The sequence below is a fragment of the Balaenoptera acutorostrata genome, chromosome 12 (genome assembly GCF_949987535.1).
Source record: "Balaenoptera acutorostrata chromosome 12, mBalAcu1.1, whole genome shotgun sequence".
NCBI lineage: Eukaryota > Metazoa > Chordata > Mammalia > Artiodactyla > Balaenopteridae > Balaenoptera > Balaenoptera acutorostrata.
The window spans coordinates 58,851,383-58,874,595 of NC_080075.1; the positions used below are offsets into that span (position 1 = coordinate 58,851,383).

At 42.4% G+C, this 23,213-nt stretch overlaps 1 long non-coding RNA gene and 1 other non-coding gene across 6 annotated transcripts in view; both read right to left on the reverse strand.

Annotated features, from left to right (window-relative positions):
- Window positions 1–16,176, reverse strand: part of LOC103015794 (uncharacterized) — a 216,189-nt gene extending 200,013 nt beyond the window's left edge. For 2 of the 5 annotated variants that reach the window (XR_009009990.1, XR_009009987.1), the window contains exons 1-2: window positions 15,734–16,176; window positions 13,036–13,097 (exon numbers count right to left, since the gene is read on the reverse strand). This is a non-coding gene — a long non-coding RNA (uncharacterized LOC103015794). The remainder of the gene's footprint in view (window positions 1–13,035; window positions 13,098–15,733) is intronic. The other 3 variants (XR_009009988.1, XR_449743.3, XR_009009989.1) reach the window with 3 other exon arrangements.
- TRNAI-UAU (transfer RNA isoleucine (anticodon UAU)) lies at window positions 15,632–15,724 on the reverse strand. Its single transcript is given in 2 exon segments — window positions 15,632–15,667; window positions 15,687–15,724. It is a non-coding gene; the product is annotated as a tRNA-Ile (tRNA).
- Window positions 16,177–23,213: the final 7,037 nt, after the last annotated feature.

Genomic DNA, 23,213 nt, shown 5'->3' on the forward strand with positions numbered 1-23,213 from the left:
TTTTTCCCTCAAGACTGCTTTGGCTATTTGGGGTCTTTTGTGTCTCCATATAAATTTTAAGATTTTTTTGTTCTAGTTCCATAAAAAATGCCATTGGTAATTTGATAGGGATTGCATTGAATCTGTAGATTGCTTTGGGTAGTATAGTCATTTTCACAATATTGATTCTTCTATTTCAAGAACATGGTATATCTCTCCATCTGTTTCTATCATCTTTAATTTCTTTCATCAGTGTCTTATAGTTTTCTGCATACAGGTCTTTTGTCTCCCTAGCTAGGTTTATTCCTAGGTATTTTATTCTTCTTTTTGCAATGGTAAATGGGAGTGTTTCCTTAACTTCTCTTTCAGATTTTTCATCATTAGTGTATAGGAGTTCAAGAGATTTCTTTTTTTGTTTGTTTGTTTGTTTGTTTAAATTTATTTATTTATTTATTTTTGGCCACGTTGGGTCTTTGTTGCTATGCACAGGCTTTCTCTAGTTGTGGCGAGCGGGGGCTACTCTTCGTTGCAGTGTGCATGTCAAGAGATTTCTGTGCATTAATTTTGTATCCTGCAACGTTACCAAATTCATTGATTAGCTCTAGTAGTTTTCTGGTGGCATCTTTAGGATTCTCTATGTATAGTATCATGTCATCTGCAAACAGTGACAGTTTTACTTCTTCTTTTCCAATTTGTATTCCTTTTATTTCTTTTTCTTCTCTGATTGCCGTGGCTAGGACTTCCAAAACTATGTTGAATGATAGTGGTGAGAGTGGACATCCTTGTCTTGTTCCTGATCTTAGAGGAAATGGTTTCAGTTTTTCACCATTGAGAATGATGTTTGCTGTGAGCTTGTCATATATGGCCTTTATTATGTTGAGGTGGGTTCCCTCTATGCCCACTTTCTGAAGAGTTTTTATCATAAATGGGTGTCAAATTTTGTCAAAAGCTTTTTCTGCATCTATTGAGATGATCATATGGTTTTTATTCTTCAATTTGTTAATATGGTGTATCACATTGATTGATTTACGTATATTCAAGAATCCTGGTATCCCTGGGATAAATCCCACTTGATCATGGTGTAAGATCCTTTTAATGTGCTGTTGGATTCTGTTTGCTAGTATCTTGTTGAGGATTTTTGCATCTATATTCATCAGTGATATTGGTCTGTAATTTTCTTTTTTTGTAGTATCTTTGTCTGGTTTTGGTATCAGGGTGATGGTGGCCTCATGGAACGAGTTTGGGAATATTCCTTCCTCCGCAATTTTTTGGAAGAGTTTGAGAAGGATGGGTGGTATCTCTTCTCTAAATGTTTGATAGAATTCACCTGTGAAGCCAGCTGGTCCTGGACTTTTGTTGGAAAATTTTTAATCACAGTTTCAATGTCATTACTTGTGATTGGTCTGTTCATATTTTCTATTTCTTCCTTGTTCAGTCTTGGAAGATTATACCTTTCTAAGAATTTGTCCATTTCTTCCAGGTCGTCCATTTTATTGGCATAGAGTTGCTTGTAGTAGTCTTTCAGGATGCTTTGTATTTCTGCAGTGTCTGTTGTAACTTCTCCTTTTTCATTTCTAATTTTATTGATTTGAGTCCTCTCCCTCTTTTTCTTGATAACTCTGGCTAATGGTGTATCAATTTTGTTTATCTTCTCAAAGAACCAGCTTTTAGTTTTATTGATCTTTGCTATTGTTTCCTTCATTTCTTTTTCATTTACTTCTGATCTGATCTTTATGATTTCTTTCCTTCTGCTAACTTTGGGTTTTGTTTGTTCTTCTTTCTCTAGTTCCTTTAGGTGTAAGGTTAGATTGTTTACTTGAGATTTTTCTTGTTTCTTGAGGTAGGCTTGTATAGCTATAAACTTCCCACTTAGAACTGCTTTTGCTGCATCCCATAGGTTTTGGATCATCGTGTTTTCATTGTCATTTGTCTCCAGGTATTTTCTGATTTCCTCTTTGATTTCTTCAGTGATCTCTTGGTTATTTAGTAACATATTGTTTAGCCTCCATGTGTTTGTGTTTTTTACGTTTTTCCCTGTAATTCATTTCTAATCTCATAGCGTTGTGGTCACAAAAGATGCTTGATATGATTTCAATTTTCTTAAATTTACTGTGGCTTTATTTGTGACCCAAGATGTGATCTATCCTGGAGGATGTTCCATGCACACTTGAGAAGAAAGTGTAATCTGCTGTTTTTGGATGGAATGTCCTATAAATATCAATTAAATCTACCTGGTCTATTTTGTCATTTAAAGCTTGTGTTTCCTTATATATTTTCATTTTGGATGATCTGTCCATTGGTGTAAGTGAGGTGTTAAAGTCCCCCACTATTATTGTGTTACTGTCAATTTCCTCTTTTATAGTTGTTAGCAGTTGCTTTATGTATTGAGGTGTTCCTATGTTGGGTGCATATATATTTACAATTGTTATATCTTCTTCTTGGATTGATCCCTTGATCATTATGTAGTGTCCTTCCTTGTCTCTTGTAACATTCTTTATTTTAAAGTCTATTTTATCTGATATGAGTATAGCTACTCCAGCTTTCTTTTGATTTCCATTAGCATGGAATATCTTTTTCCATCCCCTCACTTTCAGTCTATATGTGTCCCTAGGTCTGAAGTGGGTCTCTTGTAGACAGCATATAGATGGGTCTTGTTTTTGTATCCATTCAGCAAGCCTGTATCTTTTGGTTGGAGCATTTAATCCATTCACGTTTAAGGTAATTATCGATATGTATGTTCCTATGACCATTTTCTTAATTGTTTTCGGTTTGTTTTTGTAGGTCCTTTTCTTCTCTTGTGTTTCCCACTTAGAGAAGTTCCTTTACCATTTGTTGTAGAGCTGGTTTGGTGGTGCTGAATTCTCTTAGCTTTTGCTTGTCTGTAAAGCTTTTGATTTCTCCATCGAATCTGAATGAGATCCTTGCCAGGTAGAGTAATCTTGGTTGTAGATTCTTCCCTTTCATCACTTTAAGTATATCAAGCCCTTCTGGCTTGTAGAGCTTCTGCTGAGAAATCAGCTGTTAACCTTATGGGAGTTCCCTTGTATGTTATTTGTCGTTTTTCCCTTGCTGCTTTCAATAATTTTCTTTGTCTTTAATTTTTGCCAGTTTGATTACTATGTGTCTCGGCGTGTTTCTCCTTGGGTTTATCCTGTATGGGACTCTCTGCGCTTCCTGGACTTGGGTGGCTATTTCCTTTCCCATGTTAGGGAAGTTTTCGAGTATAATCTCTTCAAATATTTTCTCGGGTCCTTTCTCTCTCTCTTCTCCTTCTGGGACCCCTATAATGCGAATGTTGTTGCATTTAATGTTGTCCCAGAGGTCTCTTAGGCTGTCTTCATTTCTTTTCATTCTTTTTTCTTTAGTCTGTTCCGCAGCAGTGAATTCCACCACTCTGTCTTCCAGGTCACTTATCCGTTCTTCTGCCTCAGTTATTCTGCTATTGATTCTTTCTAGTGTAGTTTTCATTTCAGTTATTGTATTGTTCATCTCTGTTTGTTCTTTAATTCTTCTAGGTCTTTGTTAAACATTTCCTGCATCTTCTCGATCTTTGCCTCCATTCTTTTTCCAAGGTCCTGGATCATCCTGACTATCATTATTCTGAATTCTTTTTCTGGAAGGTTGCCTATCTCCACTTCATTTAGTTGTTTTTCTGGGGTTTTATCTTGTTCCTCCATCTGGTACATAGCCCTCTGCCTTTTCATCTTGTCTATCTTTCTGTGAATGTGGTTTTTGTTCCACAGGCTGCAGGATTGTAGTTCTTCTTGCTTCTGCTGTCTGCCCTCTGGTGGATGAGGCTATCTAACCAGTAATTTTTGATAGTAGTAAATACTACTATACTATATCCAAAGGCACCCCTGAGGAGGTGATATCTGACTGAGCCCTGAAAATTAAGGAGCCAGCCCCCTAAGATTTGGGCAAAGATGTTCCAGGAGAAGGAATGGCTGTTACAAAGGGCCTGAGGCAGAAACAAGGAATACAAAGACTAGGGTGGCTGGAGCATATTAAGGAGGGGTAGAGTGACAGGAGCTGAGGTTGGAGAAGCGGGCAGGGGCTGGTGAAGACACCTAGGGTCTTCTGGACCACTGCAGGCCTGTGCATTTTATTCTGTATGCAATGGAAAGCTGTCAGTGGTTTTAAGCAAGGAAATGACAGAATCTGATTTGTGTTATTAAAGGCCCATTTGGGCTTCTGTGTGAAGAAGAGACAAGAGAGGGATGAGAAGTGGGGACAGGGAGTCAGTTCAGAGGCTCCTGCAGAGTCCAAGCAGGAGATGACAGAAACTGTGGATGGAGAGAAGGGCAGGGTCCAGGATACATACTGGAGGGAGACTCGAGACTTGATGATGGATTAGATCTAGGGGGGAGCAAAAGGGGACCAGGAAAGCTGCCACCTAAGCTTTTCACTTAGAATCCAGGTGAATGGACGAAAGGACCATTTGTGGGATGGGAAAGATGAGGGGAGAAGCAGGTTTGGGAGGGGGAAAAAAAATCAAGTGTTGTGCTTTGGATGAGTCACTCAAGTGGAGATGGCAAGTGTGCTGATGGAGAGGGCTGGGCTTTGTACAAAGGCATGGGGAAGTATCTATTAACTTTATCCCCAGGCCAGTTTAATAGGTTAAATGATTGGATACTGCCTTTTCTTTCTTAAAGGAATTCTCATTAAGAAATTTGAAAAATCAGTCATCAATGTAAAATGATATTTTGTACAATAACAGTTGCACAAGTCAAGACCCCTTTTGGTTACAAGTGAGAAACCCTTAACTGGCCAAGTGCAAAGGGGCACTTTTTTATATATATAAATTTATTCATTTTATTTATTTATTTTTGGCTGCATTGGGTCTTCGTTGCTGTGTATGGGAGTTGCGGCTAGCAGAGGCTACTCTTTGTTGCGGCGCACTGGCTTCTCATTGTGGTGGCTTCTCTTGTTGCGGAGCACAGGCTCTAGGCGCACGGGCTTCAGTAGTTGTGGCTTGCAGGCTCAGTAGTTGTGGCTCGTGGGCTCTAGAGCGCAGGCTCAGTAGTTGTGGCGAATGGGCTTAGTTGCTCCACAGCATGTGGGATCTTCCCGTACCAGGGCTTGAACCCAGCTTGAACCCGTGTCCCCTGCATTGGCAGGCAGATTCTTAACTACTGCGCCACCAGGGAAGCCCCAAAGGGGCACTTTTTTAGCTTGAACATTCAAAGCACAGAAAGAGAACTGATGAAACTAGACTTTCAGAATCAGAGACTCAAACACTTGCCAACCTCTTTATCTCCCTGCTTCGCATTAAATGTAGGCTTCGTTCTCCCAGGCCAAATAGCTCAACTAGAAAGATATCTGGGAGCTGCAGGAAGCTCTGGATTTATATTCTTTATGTTTCTAAACAGAAAGAAAAAAAGACTTCCCAGATAGCTCAAGATAGAAACATCCCATGGAAGGACTCTGGTAGGTTTTGAGTCACATGCCCATCTCTGAAAGGGGAAATAGGAGCTGGGAAGATAATAACAAAATCTACTGTACAATGTCTCTTTTCTGAAAACAGAACTAAGAATCGTAGAGTTAAAAGAGAGCTTAGAAGCCTCACCAACCCCCCAACCAATGCAAGACTCTCTTCTATTACATTACAGCTTCGGCTCAATCACTTTTAAAGTTGGGAAACACACTCCTTCACCAGTCAACCCATCCCATTTCTCAACACTGCTAATCATTTTAAAAGTAAATTTGCTTCCCTGTCATCATCACCCATGGGCTATAGTTTTTTGGGTTTTTTTTGGTTTGTTTTTTAATATTTACTTATTTATTAATTTGGCTGTCCCAGGTCTTCGTTGCAGCATGCAGGATCTACTTCCCTGACCAGGGATGGAACCCAGGCCCCCTGCATAGGGAGCGTGGAGTCTTAACCACTGGGCCACCAGGGAAGTCGCCATGGGCTGTAGTTCTAAGTTCATGTTCTTCCCTCTAGGTCAAGACTGAATATGTCTACTCCTTTCATGAATATCTGAAAGCCAGTCATATAACCCTCTTCAGCCCGCTCTTCTCTGGGATCCATATTCCTTGGAGTTTCAACTGTAGTCATCACGGATGGCTTAGGGTTATGGGAAGTAAGAGGGGCATCTGGATCATTAAGGTCGGGGTTGTCAAGGACTCTGTGGGGAAAGGCAGGAAACCAACAGAAGAGGGGAACGATCCTCACCCCACCAGGCTCCCCCCCCAGCATGAACTCCACCCCAACTGCCTGCCTCTGCTCCCAAGGGGCCCACCAGACAGCAAGGAGCTTAGAAACACTTAAAGAGAATTCAGTTTTACAGTTTATGTTAAAAAGAAGAAAAAAGTAGATAGGAGAAGATAAAAATAAATTTAGAAGAAAAAAGGGAAAGAAGGCTAAGAGGAAATGAATGAAAAGACTAGGTATGGAGGGAAGGGTGTAATGAAAGTTTTAAAGAGAAGGAATCAACTCATTAACCATAGTATCTAAAAGAATGTAACAGTTAAGGGGCTTCCCTGGTGGCGCAGTGGTTAAGAATCTGCCTGCCAATGCAAGGGGCACGGGTTCAAGCCCTGGTCCAGGAAGATGCCACATGCCGCAGAGCAACTAAGCCCGTGCGCCACAACTACTGAGCCTGCTCTCTAGGGCCCGTGTGCCACAACTACTGAGTCCGCACGCCACAACTACTGAGCCTGCTCTCTAGAAGCCACCAGCCACAACTACTGAAGCCCACATGCCTAGAGCCTGTGCTCCGCACCAAGAGAAGCCACTGCAATGAGAAGCTGCGCACTGCAACGAACAGTAGCCCCCGCTCGCTGCAACTAGAGAAAAGCCTGCACACAGCAACAAAGACCCAATGCAGCCAAATATTAATTAATTAATTAAAATAAATAAAATAAAAGAATGTAATGGTTAAGACAGAACAAGATATTTTTAAAGATAAGAATAATTAGGACATATGCAGATAATAAAATAATAATCAGTTAAATAAAATAGATTTTTTATTATGACTTCAAACATTACAATACTAAAAGATAAAACAGAAATGGGTTAAACTGAAGGCAGCAGGACAGAGACCAAGGGCCAGAAGCACCAGGAAGGGCTGAGTGTGGAATCTCGTGGGCCTTTTCTAAGCCTGGGTTCTCTTCAAGGCACCCTTGTGAGCTGAGCTCCTCGGCCAGCCATGCCTTATGTCAGAGCCTCCAGTAAGTGCCCCTTGCTTAAATATCCATTGGGGAAAGCTATTCAGTGGTGCCTCCCTGGAACTGGAAGACATGGACATGCCCCACCTAGCATCAGTCAGCTGAGGCCCTTCAACCATTGCTCCTGTGATGTGAATTCTAGAGGCCTCACACTCATGGACCATCACATCAGAAACCCTCTTTAAAGATGGTTTTGCACATCTGGAAAATTTTGGATATATAATTATATATTATATATTTGATGTATATGTTATATATAACATATATATAACATTACATTTTATATATAATATAAATTACTATATACAAAATTATATATAATTATATATGTTTAAATTTTATAGCTATCCATCCGTCAGACCAGTAATCCCACATATAGAATCTATCTCAAAGATATAATAGCAAAATATTCAAAACAGTGTGACCAAATCTCTTCATGGCAGCACCATCTACAAAACCAGAAGACTGAAAACAATCCAACTGTTCATCAGTAGAGGACTGGCTGAATAAACAGTAGCACATCCGCAAGAACAGAATACTATGCAGCTGGGATAAGGAGTGAGGAAGAGGCCTATCTACAACATTGAAATAATCAGAATATACTGTTAGTTAAATCAGCAAGGAATAGAAGAGCTTTTGAAAATGAAGGACAGGAAGTGGAATACAAACATAAGTGTGTCTTTGCTTATATTTTTTAAGACAAAACAATGGAAAGATAAGTCAAGAAAGTAATTTTTAAATCATTACCTATGTAGAGAAAGAGGAAATAGGATTAGGGGACAAGTATAGAAGCTGGACTTCTAGGAATAAACCTTGTTTTATAGTTTTGACTTGGGAAGTGTGTAAATATTTTAGATAAATAAATCAAAAAGGAATTCCTAAAAATGTAAAACAAGCTTAACCAAATGGCATTCACTGTGTATCAAGTTGATAGCACAGCCATACACAGAAAAATTACTTTGACTTTAAAACACAATACTTCAAATACTGCATTTTGAATATAAACTAAGGACAAAAGAAATCACGAAGAAATCTTAAACTGTAATCAATAATCTTATTAGAAATAATATTGATAATATGATTTTTAAACTATTATGTATATAGTAGGATAAAGCAAATAAATAATTAAGTAATTATGTAAGAGTTGTAAGGAACTAATATTTTTAGAGCAAGAGAAAAGAAATCCAAATATAAAATTGAAGGTTATAAATTCTGTAATCTTACACTTGAATTGGAAATATCACTATAAACTCAGGCTTTATTTTTTCTCTTCATGTTTTCTCTTTTTTAAAAAAATATGCGTTTCCTAGTTCGGTCCACTGAAAAGGCTTGAAAATATGACAACCATAGAGTAGCAGTAAGGAACTCTAGCACACAGATTGTGGTCTCCTAAATAACATTTCCCACCAAAAAGAACCAGCTGGGAGAAACGGCCAACTCTGGGATTAAAGGAAGACAAGTACAAAATACATTTTGAAATATCCTGTCATGCCAGGAGCACATCATATTTCAGATTTAAGATTACGTCAAAAATATCCAGGTAAAAAAAAAAAAAAAAAATACCCAGGAGCCAACTTAATGGGATTTCCCCTGGCCAAACATGGGACAAATCAAGCACCAACAATGGTAACAGGGTCAGTGAATCAAGGGAACATAACAGTCCTGGACTTCCCTGGTGGCTCAGTGGTTAAGAATCCATCTGCCAATGCAGAGGACACAGGTTAGAGCCCTGGTCTGGGAAGATCCCACGTGCCGCAAAGCAACTAAGCCCGTGTGCCACAACTACTGAAGCCCACACGCCTAGAGCCCATGCTCTGCAACAAAAGAAGCCACTGCAATGAGAAGCCCACGCACCGCAACGAAGAGTAAGTAGCCCCTGCTCGCCGCAACTAGAGGAAGCCCGCCCGCAGCAACAAAGACCCAACGCAGCCAAAAATAAATAAATAAATAAAAATAAATAAATTTTTTTTAAAAAGAGAACATAACAGTCCTAAACATGTATACAGCCAATAACAGAGCTTCCAGCAACATGAAGGAGGAAAAGATAGAACTAAAAGATAGAAAAACCTATCATTGCAGTTGGTTATTTTCATGCCCTTCTCTCAGTGACAGACAGAACAAGCAGGCAGAAAAATCAAAGGTATAGAAGGCTTGAAGAGCCCTATAAACCAACTTGACATAATTGACATTGACAGAACACACTGCCCAGCAACAGCACAGTATACATTCTCTTCCAGTGCATCAGAATCAGATGAAAAGCAGGAAGACAATACAGAAAAACCAATGAAACCCGAAACTGGATATTTGAAAAGATAAATAAAAGTGGAAAACATCTTCTGAGACTGATCGGGGTGGGGGTGGGGGGGAAACCATAAATTACCAATATCAGAAATTAGAGGGGACAGCATTACAGATCCTAAAGACAAGAAGGGAACATTATGAATAACTTTATGCCAATAAATTCAACAACTTTAATGAAATACACAAATTTCTTGAAAGACACAAAATACCAAAGCTCACTCAAGAATAAATAGGTAACTTGCATAGCCCCCAAATCTATTAAAGAAATTGAATTTGTAGGGTTTTAAAGAGAAAACTTCCTACAAAGAAAACTGCAGGCCCACAGTGCTTCACCAGTGAATCCTGCCAAATATTTAAGGAAGAAATAATACAGCATTTCAATACTGAAAACAACAAAACATTGCTTAAAGAAATTAAAGCCCTAAATAAGTGGAGACATGTATAACTTGCTTATAGAATCAGAAGAGTCAATATTGTTAAGGAGGCAATTCTCCTCAAATTGATCAATACATTCAACAGAATTCTTGTAAAAATCCCAGGATATTTTCATAGAAATTGGCAAACTGACCCCAAAGTTTATTTATATATATACATATATATATAGCATTATGTGTGGATGACTATAATCATATAACTGAATCATGATTCATATAAATTATATGATTATAGTAATCCACACATAACACCACACTGACATATAGCTCAATAGAATAGAATGAGAGTCCAACAAAAGATCAACACAGCTAAGGTCAATTCATTTTTGACAATGTGTCAAGGCAATTCAATCAGGAAAGGATAGGCTTTTCAACAAATGGTGCCAGAATTGGATATCCATATACAAAAAAAGAAAAATTTAGACCTCTAACTCACATCATATACAAAAGTTAACTCCTAAATGTAAGAGCTAAAACATAGAATAAAATCTTGGTGACTTTGGGTTAGGCAAAAATTTGTTAGATATAACACCAAAAGTACCATCCATAATGGAAAAAAATTGTATAAATTGAACTTTATCAAAATTTAAAAGTTTGCTTTTCAACAGACACCATTAAGAAAATGAAAATTCAAACCACAAACTGGGAGAAATTATTTACAAAACATATATCCAACAAAGGAATTATATCTAGAATAGACAAAAACTCTTATAACTCAATAACGTAAAGACAAACAACCCAATAAAAAACAGACAAAAGATTTGAATGGACAATTCACCAAAGAAGATATCTGAATATCTAATAGCACTAGAAAAGCTACTCAGCATCATTCAGGCAGTTCATTGTATGTCAGATACTTTTTTTAAAAAGCTGTAAAATAAACAAAAACTAACTGGTCACCTTTGGGAGTTGTTAGAGCATCAGTTCATTATTGTAAAGACTAGCAGAAAAAGGAAAAGAGTCCAGGAATATTACCTGGTCTTTTCTAGTGAATTGTGCTTTAGGAAAACCAAACAGTCGATGGAAAAAGGGGGTTTTAAAGAATGACAGTTATAAATACAGAAGGAATAATTGAATTAGAAAACCATTGTTGAGTAATCCTTAATACAATAATAAATCTAGACAAGGAACATCAACAGATGCTAAAACCATTAGGTTAGAGGCTGATGTGGCATTTTATAATGGATGGACCAGGCTGACCACATCTGAAATCACCAATAAAATTAACCTCAGTAAAAGTGGAACAACCAGACATTATGTACTTTCTCTCTTGTGATAACAATAGTATATAGTACCACCTACAATCTATTTTTGCAAAAAGGAAAAAATTGAATCTTAATACTACCAAGCTTCTAGATCTAACTGTCAGGGGGGACTGAAGAACTTGTGAAAGGATTCCTTGAGGATGGAATTAGCCAAATTCTGTGGGAAATTCTATAGATCAATAAATATCAAAAAAGGGAATGGGTAATTGGTAAGAAATTTAAAAGATATATTGATCGAATGTAATGTATGGACCTTGTTTGGATCTGGATTCAAACAAACCAACCATAAAAATGTCTTTCAGAGATAAGTGTGGACATTTGAACACAGACGAGGTGTTAGATGATGCAGAGTTTCTATTATTACTCTTGTTAGGTGTACTAATGGTACTATGGTTATGCTCTTTTTAAAAGTGGTTACCTGTTGGGTATACATACTGAGGTATTTACAAGTTAAATTAAACCATAGCTGGGGTTTCCTTTAAAATATTCTGGTGACAGTGCTAGGGTAGGGGAGAATGTTGTGGGAACGAGATAGATGAAATAACGTTGACAATTCTTGAAAGTAGTGATGGATGGATACAGGGTGGTTAAATATACTATTTTCTCTACTTTGGGTATGTTTGAAATTTTCCATAACAAAGAACTGGGGTTTTGTTTTGTTTAATTTTAAATGGGCTGTGTTCACACAGATCACAGCCCTCAGGCTGACTTCAACATGAGTATTCCCTATCTTGATCCACACAGTCAACGTAGGTCACAAATGAGAGAAATGAGTCAGGGGTTAAGAAAACAGCAAAGCAAGCAGCTGGTACCCACCTCTGCAAGGATTAATGGAGAGTGGTAGGACCACAGCAAATGAAAGATCACCTGCCCATCCAAAGGGGGCAGCCAATGTTGCCATGTGGGAATAAGGGCCCAAGATGGCCAAGTCTTCTAATTTTTCATTAGAAACTTGAAATCTAGGCATTTCAGTAAAATCTCCCAATATGCAGGCAAATGATTAAAAAAATTTTAAACACTTGCAAGTCAGTGCTAGAAAGCCAAACAAAACCTGTCTGGAGGCTAGATTTGTTCCACAGACTGTTGTTTTGTGATCTCTGACACCACACCATGTAATGCATTATATAGTAATGCATTAATAATTGGCTGACATTCTTAACAGTTGAATCACACGGCCAGGACAACTGAGGTTGTGCATATCCGAAATGCCCAGATCCTTTATATGCAAACAGCTGTCAAGCCAGGCACGCCCCACACTGAACTCAGAACTGAACACAGGTTTACAGTTATCTCTATCAAATTGCATCTTGTCATTTGTCAGAAACATTTGTCCCTGGATTGGCTCCACTCTTCCTCCAAATTCTACTGAATTTGCACTCCCTTCCAGCTTTGTATCACACACAGTTTTAATAAGCCCATCCAAAGCCATCTACAAAGCTAATGTCAACCTGTGTGTATAGTTCAATAGAGTTCAACGAATTTCAACGGGTAGGTTAGGCTTGTCTCCTGCTAGATGTCTACAGCTGTTTAGCTATAACTTCCACCTACCTTCTGGGTTCATCCACCTCATATTTACCCGTCTTCCTCCTTGAAGCCACCATACATTGCATATAGGCCTAATCCACTAGTTTTGTGGTGACAGGAATGCCACCTCCTTACATCTGTATATGGAGTACTTTATGGTTTTTATAGCATGTTCCCATAATTTTCTGACTTGATCTTTATCACCCATCACAACCTTTAAAAATCCTATCAACCTCACATTGAGACATTGATCTACAAATCTGCCAGTGGTCTATTTGTTTGTTTATAATCCACTAATAATCTATCTGGTGATTTCCAGATTAAATAGAGCAAGGGCAACTATTGATAATTTAGCTTCTTACCTTCCCACTTCACCATCTCACCAAAAAAGACTTCCCCAAACCACCACCATTCCAGCAATAACCTATAGGGAGAGAAACAATATTTCAGAGGAAGAATGTTCTAACCATGAGAGTTGACAGAAAGTGGAATGCATCACCTTGTGAAGAAATGATATTTTGATGCTAGAACTTTTCAAATAGGAGCTAGGGTTTTGCAGAAGGGATTCCAACATGGATAGGGAGTTGGGCAGAATGATCTTTCATTCATGCATTTCTGTCCACGTGAGGAAACTGCTCCGTGCTCAGCTCTTGGCTGAGCTCTTGGAAGTATCTTACCAGTTCTTGCAGTGATAACCTCTGAAGGTTAAAAACATACACGTGGCAAGTGTGACTGTTTTTATGCTTTGTACATTTTAAAATTAATTCCCTTTTAAAAAGCAGTTTTCAGCAAATGTTTTTAAAATGCCAACCTTTTCCCCATTGTTCAAAATTGGGAAGAATCCATACAATGGAATATTATTCAGCCATAAAAAAAGAAATGAAGCACCGATACAAGGTAGGATGTGGATGACTCTTGAAAACATTAGGGTAACTGAAAGAAGCCAGTCACAAAAGACCACATATTATACGATTCCATTCATATGAAAGTCCAGAATAGGTAAATGTAGAGACAGAAAGTAGATTAGTGGTTATTTAGGGGTTGGGTGGGGTGATAGCTAAAGGATACAGGATTTCCTATTGAGTTGATGAAAATGTTCTAAACTGTGGTGATGGTTGCACATATCTGTGAATGTACTAAAATCCGTTGAATTGTACATTTTAAATGGGTGAATTGTAGGGTATATGAATTATATCTCGCTAAACCTGTTTTTTTTGTTTGTTTGTTTTTTATTATTTATTTATTTTTGGCTGTGTTGGGTCTTCGTTTCTGTGTGAGGGCTTTCTCTAGTTGCGGCAAGCGGGGGCCACTCTTCATTGCGGTGCGTGGGCCTCTCACTATTGCGGCCTCTCTTGTTGCGGAGCACAGGCTCCAGACGCGCAGGCTCAGTAGTTGTGGCTCACGGGCCTAGGTGCACCGCGGCATGTGCGATCCTCCCAGACCAGGGCTCGAACCCGTGTCCCCTGCATTGGCAGGCAGACTCTCAACCACTGCGCCACCACGGAAGCCCCCTAAACCTGTTGTTTTTTTTTTTTTTTTTTTAAATTAAGCAAACTGTTTTTTGGGGGATTGGGGGATAGATGTTTGCTTCCAGGCTGGCTAGATTTCTAAAGGGGAGCACCCACCACCTGCTGAGGATGAGCCTGTGAGCGAAAAGATCTGGTTCAGAGGACCTGGCAGCCAGGTTGGGTGAGGTGGAAGGATTTTCTCACATTTCAGGAGGCATGGGGCTCCCCTTTCGGAATCTGGGGCTGAGATTAGCAGCGGAGGAGACCGACAAGAGCTCTACCTTCCACCCACTTCCTCTGAGCTTTCTAGGTCTTGCTTCTCACCGCTCCTGGTCGTATTTCCATCCCAGGAGTTAACTCCTAGCACGCCCATAAAAACAGCTGAAACCACTCTTTTGGGAGAACGCGTCTGGGAGCCCTCTCATCCCAACTAAGCTTGCTCCCTACTTCGCCCCACCTCCTGAGGATGTGGGGCACCCGTCCACCCCCTGACAAAGCGGCCCCCGTGCCTCAGACTGCTCGCGTGCTGGAACATTTCAAAACCCAGCTGGCAGATTTCCTGCTCCCCGGGGGGGACTTCTGAACCTGGGGTGTACGGCAGGCAGGAAACGATATCCCTAGAAAACGTCTGCTCTCCCGTCTGCCAGCGAATTCCACCACTGCTGACTGACACCGGGGAGCAGGGGCACAGATGGGGGGAGGGAAACGCCCAGGCACTTTTCCCAAACTCTGCAAATCCGCCCAGGGAGGCCTGGAGGCCTGGGTAAGGGAGAAGGGCCCGCGGTCTAGGGGTTCTGCAGATCGGGGGGAGGCGGCAACGACCAGTTATTAGCATTTGGGTTGGCCAAAAAGTTCGTTCGGGTTTTTGGTACCGTTGCGGAAGGAACCGAACGAACTTTTTGGCCAACCCATAGTTAAAAAGGAGGAGAACGACTGCTGCACTTGAGGCCCTGCTCTGGGCCTCGGGCCCCAGCTCGCGGGAGTGGTCGCCCCGCTCGGGCCCCGACAGCCAGCGCGCACCACGCCGCTCCCGGCCCTGGGTGAGGGGCAGCAGCAGGGAACCGGCGCCGGGAACTCGGGCACGCCCCGTAGAGAGGGCGCCTGGAATTTTCGATGACGAGGCCCAGGTAGGGCCCCATCACCGGTGCAGCGCCCAGGCACTTCCCGTCCGCATCCCCGGACTCGGGACTGGGTGCCGTTAAAGGAAATGCCTAGGAAGAGGGAGCAGCAGGTAAACGTCCGGGTTCGGGCGGCCGGATGGTGCGGTGCGCGGGGGCAACAAGTAGCTTGGAAAGCGAGTGAGGCGCCGAAGAGAGCAGCTTCCTGCCTGCAGAGAAGCAGGACGTGGAAGCAGAGAAGTGAGAGACAGGAACTGAGGAGACTAAAGACAGACTGCCTCGTTCCCTTGAGCAAGGGGGTAAAAGGGGGGTGCGGGTATCCAAAAGGGTCGTGCTCCAGGTGAGGCTCGAACTCACAACCTCGGCATTGCTCTGCATGTACTGCTGTATAAGTACCGCGCGCTAACCGATTGCGCCACTGGAGCTCCGCTTACCCCGCCTCGTGATGGCTCTATCAGGGTTCACCCGGGCTCTGTGCGGGCCTTCGCGGAGCATGCGCACCCGCGGCTTGCTGCTAGGCGAGAACGAGCCGGGGCCCCGAGACCCCGCAGCTTCCGGTTTGGCGGTTCCCGGCCTAGTGTAAGAGGGAAGGCTGTGAAGGTCTCCCTCCGCGATGGCGGGGCCCTTTGGCGGGACCTTGAAAAGAGCACAGCCCGCCTCCCTGGGTAGCGCGGGAGGAGGAGCCCCGGCGCTGCGGTCTGAAACCACCTCCGCGTCCTCAGTGTGGCGCTTCGCCTCCCAGGAGCAGGCCCCGCGAGAAGCAGGCCTAGAACAGGAGCCGGGCTGCGGCCGGCGGGCGGGCCTTGTTCCGAGGGGTGGGGCCGAGCGGGGCGGCCTCGGCTCCTGGGCAACAGATGCCCCGGGCTGCCGCCTCTGCCCCGCGCCCCCGCGTGACCGGTGAGTTGGAGGAGCCCACCCCCCCCTTTCCCCCGCGCCGCCCTGGAAGTCGGCAGGAGCGGGAAAACCCGTGAATGAGCAAAGCCCGCGCCTGCCGATGGGGCAGCCAGGGAGCGCCTGGGCCGGGGTGGCGACCGAGTTTCCAAGACCGGACCGGGCAGAGATTTAACCGTCAGACCCTTGTCCTGCCCCGAAGGCTTTGTGCTGCCCCTTCTGACATCCTGAGCGGGGAGCTCGGATCGTGTCAAACCACGGGCATTCCGGGGACACGGTGATAGCCCAGGCCTTCGAGAGGGTGCAGGCTAAGCTCCACGTGTTTTGTTGGGCCACAACGTGTATGTTTTGTTTAATTTTAAAGCGAGTTCCTAATATTTAAAATCAAGAGGTCCCCTACAAATATCTGGATATCCATTTCTTTTTTAAAAAACAAAGTGTAAACCGTACCCAGGGCCGAATTATGACTGTCCTGTTCCTTACACACTATTGTCTTCGTGGGCTCCTTTGTCCATCAAAACAACAACAAAAATTTTTTTAAATTATATTTTGCTACTACAAACCACAAATATAATCCAGGCTGGATTTATTGTTACATTCATTATTATCTTTTTTTCTGATTTCAAAAAAAAATTAAAATGTAAACATTTGGGGGGGCTCTAGGCACTGTGCCTACGGCCCTTGACTGATAACTCTGCTGCATCCCTCTGGGAGGGTAGCTGCAGCCTCCTCCACAAAATGCCCCCCTCCCCGCTGCCTCTCTTCCTCTGGGGTTACATCAGTCGATTGTCTCCTGGGCCTCTGTTGGCATGTTGGTCACCCTGTTTGGTGACCTCTGCTTTCCTGGGAGAGCCAGAAGAGCAAACAACAGAGCACCATGTCAATAGATTTCGGAACCAGCATGAGCAAGTTATGGGGGCAGAATAAAGATCATGCATAATCACCTTGATAGCCCACATTAACAGGTTGTGTTCGGGTGATGAGGTCGAGAGTACGATTGTAGAAGAGCCTTGAAATTGGAGCAGAAGAGATTAGAGTGATCAGGCAGATGATGAGGAGACAGGCACAGGTTCTGTTTAAGGCAGAGGCCTCCTGAAGGTGGTGTTTTCAGGAAGTTCATTGCTTTGTGCAGACTGGGTTGTGCACCCAGAGAAAGGAGATAGACGAGCCTCTCCTGGTGGTTTGTAAACTGTGAGAGACATCCAGAGCAAGAGCTCAGAAGGGGGATGGTCAGCACCCCTGCAAGATCCCATCAGGTACCAGGCAGATGGTGGGATGCAGAGCTGTTTACAACACGCCAGGATTAGGGCTCCTTGGAGCATGCTGTGGCAAGTCCTTGGTAAATCAAGGGCAGCAGAGAGTGAGCATTTGAAATAAGTCCCTCCCAAAAGATGGAACAAGCTCTAAAAGTAAATGCATGATTTGCCCCCAGGTGGGAATAATTTTTCCCCCTAAATTGAAAGGGGTTAATTTCCTGAAAGACAAGAAAGTAAGTTGTGGACTCAGACACAGTGTCTTCTCAAATCCAGTAGCATCTGCCGCGTCTGCTCTTTCTCCCTCCTGAGTCCCTCAGGTAGAATCTGCCTGGTGAACTATAAGCAGGAAGAATGGCCCCTGGTGGTCCAGCTTCCCTTCCCACTCTCCACTTTCATGGATCTACTCCTTAACAGTATTGGTTCAGCAGATACTGACTGACCGTGGTTGCATGGGAAGGGAAGGCAGCACCTGATACAGCCTTTGGGAACTAAAATAGCTTAGTCCTCAAGGAAATTGGGGCTCTAAGGGAGGAGTGAGGGCAATGTTGAACCTAGAGGGGGCAGTGTCAGAATCTGTGCCACCAGAGAGATTTTTCAGCAAGAACAAGTATACTGAGACCTTCAAATCACTTAACCTCATACACACTCACCCTGAAGAGCAATGAACTAAGAGTGTGAGGCCCTCCCTGGCTCTGTGACCTTAAGTAAATCTCTTAGCCTTTCTGGGCCTCAGTTTCCTCATTTATAAACTGAGGGATCTAGACCAGATAAGAGCTTTCTAGGTTAACTGGAGAATGCCTTTTACCATGTATACTCTTGATAACAACTTGCAATTATTTAAGCATTTAATAATTTGTGTGATGTGTAATAAAGAAGTGATTTTTAAAATAAAACTTATTTTAGATATATGTATAATGTTAAAATAATCTTGAGTAATACCCATACTGTAATAAGACTAGTCTCAACCTTCTTCCATTTACCATGTAACGCAAAATGTTTAATTTAATTATGTAAGGGAAAAGCATGCTTTGTTAACAATAACTTTTAAAAGACCATATATCATATTGGTCTTAGGACAAATGTATATTAAAATGTATGAAATTTAATGACTCATTGTAGCATCAAAAATAGACACAAACTGCTTTCCTAAACGAATGTTTAGAATTTGTGCTTTTTGCACTTTAGAAAACTGGTTTATTTTTATTCCTTTCATGGTTTTGTGTCTAAATGATGAGCTAAAACAGAAGGGTTCTGGCTGCTATATGTAAGCACCATTCTGCAAATAACATGAAGCGGGTATGGCTGGTCTTCATGCCTAATAACGAAAGACCAAATTGGATATAATGATCACTATATTTTCTCTTTTGGGCTTTTGTTTCTGACATACAAGATATTTTGATCAGCAGAATGCAATTTGCACATTTAGTAAATGAATATCATCTTGAACCAAATTTGTAGAATTTTCAGTGTATGGTCTTCTTTTACTTTATTTCAGCAAACTTTTTATGTGTTTAGCCAGCGTTCCATTATGGTTATATATGAAGCAGTATATGACTTTTAAAAGTTGCTGTAGAGGAGTCACAAGTCACCTAGGACCCACCTCTTCAGCTGAGTCATACGCACACTTCTTGTATGCAGGGACCACTGCAGGTGCTGGTCAACAGGCATTGAGACGCTCCCAAAGTGATCCCATGCTGATGGGGCAAGAGGTTGTCTGAAGAATTATTTTAATTATTACTTTTCTAAGTAGAAATTGAAAAGATGCTCTGCCACCTGTAACAGTGAAGACCGTCTTGAATGTCTTTCAGAACTCCTAGGATTTGGCAGTGTCTAAGATCCCTTCCTACCCTAATAGTCCATGACCCTCACCAGCACCACGTGGAGAAATGACCCTTTATCTTCCCTCAGGAGGAGAAAGATGCGTAGGTCTTAAGGCCCCAGCTCTAGGAAAGTATGATGCAGATTTGAACGAATTACACATAGGAGTGGAACATGATGATACTTTGGGGAATCACAGATTCTCTTCACTCTGGACTGAAGCTGAAATGAAGACATGGTGAGAGCCTGTCAGAGGAGAAAAAGTCTTAAAGATTGGTAACATTCAGTGTTGAGGAGAGTGTGAGGAAATGGACACTGTTCAGGGTTTTTTGTTTGTTTGTTTTTAAGTCAGTTTAGTAGAATCTATCACATATATGACCTTTGACCCAGCAGTTCCACTTCTAGGAGTCTCTCCTATAGAGACACTGTACGTGGGAACAAATATACCGTAGGAACAAATAGACTGTATTTCATCAAACCTAAGTTGCCATAACCTGTAAAATGTGTCATTACTGTATGTAGCGTTCAGAAAGATGCTGCCATTTTAACAATGACACTGTGCTTGCTTGTCAGACTTACTTTATGCTTATTAAAAGAGCTCTTTTAGACAGACTCAGACGTACATTTTAAAAATCATATATTACCCTTGAGAACTATTGCTTTTGGTTCGGCTTTTCAGCCTCTTAGTTTCTGCCACCTACAAACCGGCCAGCGCTTCAAGGGGGAATGAGGCTGCCACGCTCACCTCAGTGCCCTTGTCTTCTCCCTGAATCTTGGCCCCTCCACACCTGGGCTGTCTTCAAGCAGGTTTGTTTGTGTGTATTTATTGTGTCTCTGGCTACTATCCGTGGGAATACTATCGTCTACGTGACCACACACTTTATCCTTCCAACAGGGACATTTCTGAGAGCGAGGGGCGCAGGGGTGGGCGGCTGTAATAATACTGGCTCAACGGGCATGACTAGTGACTACAGCGGACCGCCAGGAGCACGGGACTGCCCTAACCACAGCCCCCTTCGTACTGCTAGGAGTGCATGAAACATAAACAGGAAGCACTCCCCGTTAAACGTCGTTTAATTATGAGGACGTTGACGGGGCGTGCGCTCCTTCAGCTCCAAGTACACCGTCTCTGCCCTGCCCTGCGACCGTGCCAGCCAGCACCACGCTCGCTCCGCGTCCGGGGAAGGCGTCCGCAGAACACTGAAGGGCCTTCTCTCCTTCTTGCCAGGGCTTTTCTTCCGGCTTCTACTGCACAGCTGCCGGCGGGCGGCTTCCGGGCAGGTTCCGCCATCACGGTTTCCTGCTCGCCAGCCCCGGCCAGTTTGCAGCGCCTCAGCAAACTTCCGCCCCCACCTGTGAGTTCTGAGCCTCAGCTGCGGCAGGGAGCGAGGGCCCTTTCCAGGTTTATCCTTCCGTGGGTTTTCTGTGTCATCTCTGGCGGTAGTGGCTGCTCCCTTTATCCGTTATTCCTGTGTCCCTTAGAGTCCCGTTGACCCCTCTTCGTAGGTAGTCCCCGTTAACTGGTTGTTAACAGTTCTTCATGTTGAATTGTCCCTGTTCAAAGTACTGGTGTGGTTTCCGCCTCCTGACTGGATCCTGGCTGGAGCCTAATTACTTCTTTCACTTGTCATATGAGAACAAAATCTTTCAAAGAACATGGAGAGCATGGGGGTAGGTGGGTAAAAAATAACGCACTTACACAGCGCTTACCATGTGCCAGGCACTGTTCTAAGCACTTTACACCTTAGTAACTAATTTAATCCTCATGCCAACCCTATGAAGTAAGTAGTAGTAGTATTTTCTTTTACAGATGAGGAAACTGAGGCACAGTGAGGTTACCTAAGTAAGTGGTAGGGCCAGTTTTCAAATACAGATTGTAAGACTCAGGAGTCCCTGCCCTCAACACTCTACAGAGTACAGGGCTCAGTTTGCCTTGGAGAAAGAGACCCATGAGGGGTCACCCTCAAGAGAGGCACTAATCAGGGCTCACAGAGACCCCACGTGATGGTGGCCAAAGTGTTCTAACTTGAAATATGGGAAAGACCAGATAAAACTACGACCCCTAGAGAGATGAAAACTGGGATCCAGGTATGCTGGGGCGCCCAAATAAATGCCCAAAGCCCTCCTGCTGAGAAGATGGGGTAGTTCCTCTGTCAGTTCTGGCGACAGTTGAATCCAAACCTACTGGACCAGGTACAGGTTGACAGGTCTTAGAGACTAAGCACAGATAATGATGGGGTCTTCCCTTTGAGAGGAGGAAGGAAGAGTCTTAGCAGAGGCACCTATGGAACTCTGGAGTTTCAGTAACATTCATGGCTGTCCTTAGGTCAAAATTTGGGAGTGAGTAGGAAAACTCACCCTATGTGGTTGAAGAAAGATAAGGAACTGGAGTAAAACAACCTTTGTTCATATCTCTATATATGCTATCTCTGTATACCCAGTTTAGCCAACAACTGACTGAGTGGCTTCAATAATATTTCTTTACATGTATACACCATAGTTGCTTAGCCGTTCTCCTATTAATGGACATCTTGGGTTATTTCCTGTTTGGAGCTATTATAAACAAAGCTGCTAGGAGCACTCTCGTACAAGTCCTTTTGTTTTTTTTTGTTTGTTTTTTTTGTTTTATTTATTTATTTATTTATTTATTTATTTATTTATTTATTTATTTATGGCTGTGTTGGGTCTTCGTTTCTGTGCGAGGGCTTTCTCTAGTTGTGGCAAGTGGGGGCCACTCTTCATCGCGGTGCGTGGGCCTCTCACTATCGCGGCCTCTCTTGCTGCGGAGCACAGGCTCCAGACGCGCAGGCTCAGTAATTGTGGCTCACCGGCTTAGTCGCTCCGAAGCATGTGGGACCTTCCCAGACCAGGGCTCGAACCCGTGTCCCCTGCATTGGCAGGCGGACTCTTAATCACTGCGCCACCAGGGAAGCCCCAGTCCTTTTGTTTTAATTTCTTTTCAGTAAATACAGGAGTGGGACTGCTGGGTCATAAGATAGGTTTTTGTATAGCTTTTTAAAAGCATTTTTAAATTGTGATAAAATATACATAACGTAAAATTTGCCATTTTAACCATTTTAAGTGTACAATTCAGGGAGTTCCCTGGCAGTCCAGTGGTTAGGACTCAGCGCTTTCACTGCTGTGGCCCAGGTTCCATCCCTAGTTGGGGATCCTGCAAGCCGTGTGGTGCAGCCAAAGAAAAAAGTGTACAATTCAGTGGCATTAAGTACATTTATATTGTTGTGCAACTGTTACCACTATCCATCTCCAGAACTTTTTCATCATCCCAAACTGAAAATCGGTACCAATTAAACAATAAACTCTCCATCCCCCTTCCCTCAGCCCCTGGTAACCTTTATTCTACTTTCTGTCTCTACAAGTTTGACTATTCTAGGTACCTCATATAAGTGGAATCATCCAGCATTTATCCTGTTGTGTCTGGCTTATTTCAGGTAGCATAATGTCTTCAAGGTTTATCCATGTTGCAGCATGCGTTAAAATTTCATTCCTTTTCTATTGTATGTATATGCCACATTTTTTTATCCATTCATCAGTCAATAGACACTTAGGTTGCTTCCATCTTTTGGCTATTGTGAATTATGCTGCTATGAAGATGGGTGCACAAATATCTGTTCAAGGTCCTGCTTTCACTTCTTTTGGATATATACCCAAAAGTGGATTGCCGGATCATATGGTGATTCTGTTTAATTTTTTGAGGAACCATCATACTGCGTTTCACAGCAGCTGAACCATTTTACACTCCCACCAGTAATGTACAAGGATTCCAATTTGTCCACATCTTTACCAACACTTATTTTCTGTTTGTTTGGGGTTCTTTTTAGTAATAGTCATCCTAACAGGTGTGAAGTACTATCTCATTGTGGTTTTTATCTTCATTTTCTTAATAATTAGTGATGTTGAGCATCTTTTCATGTGCTTATCGACCATT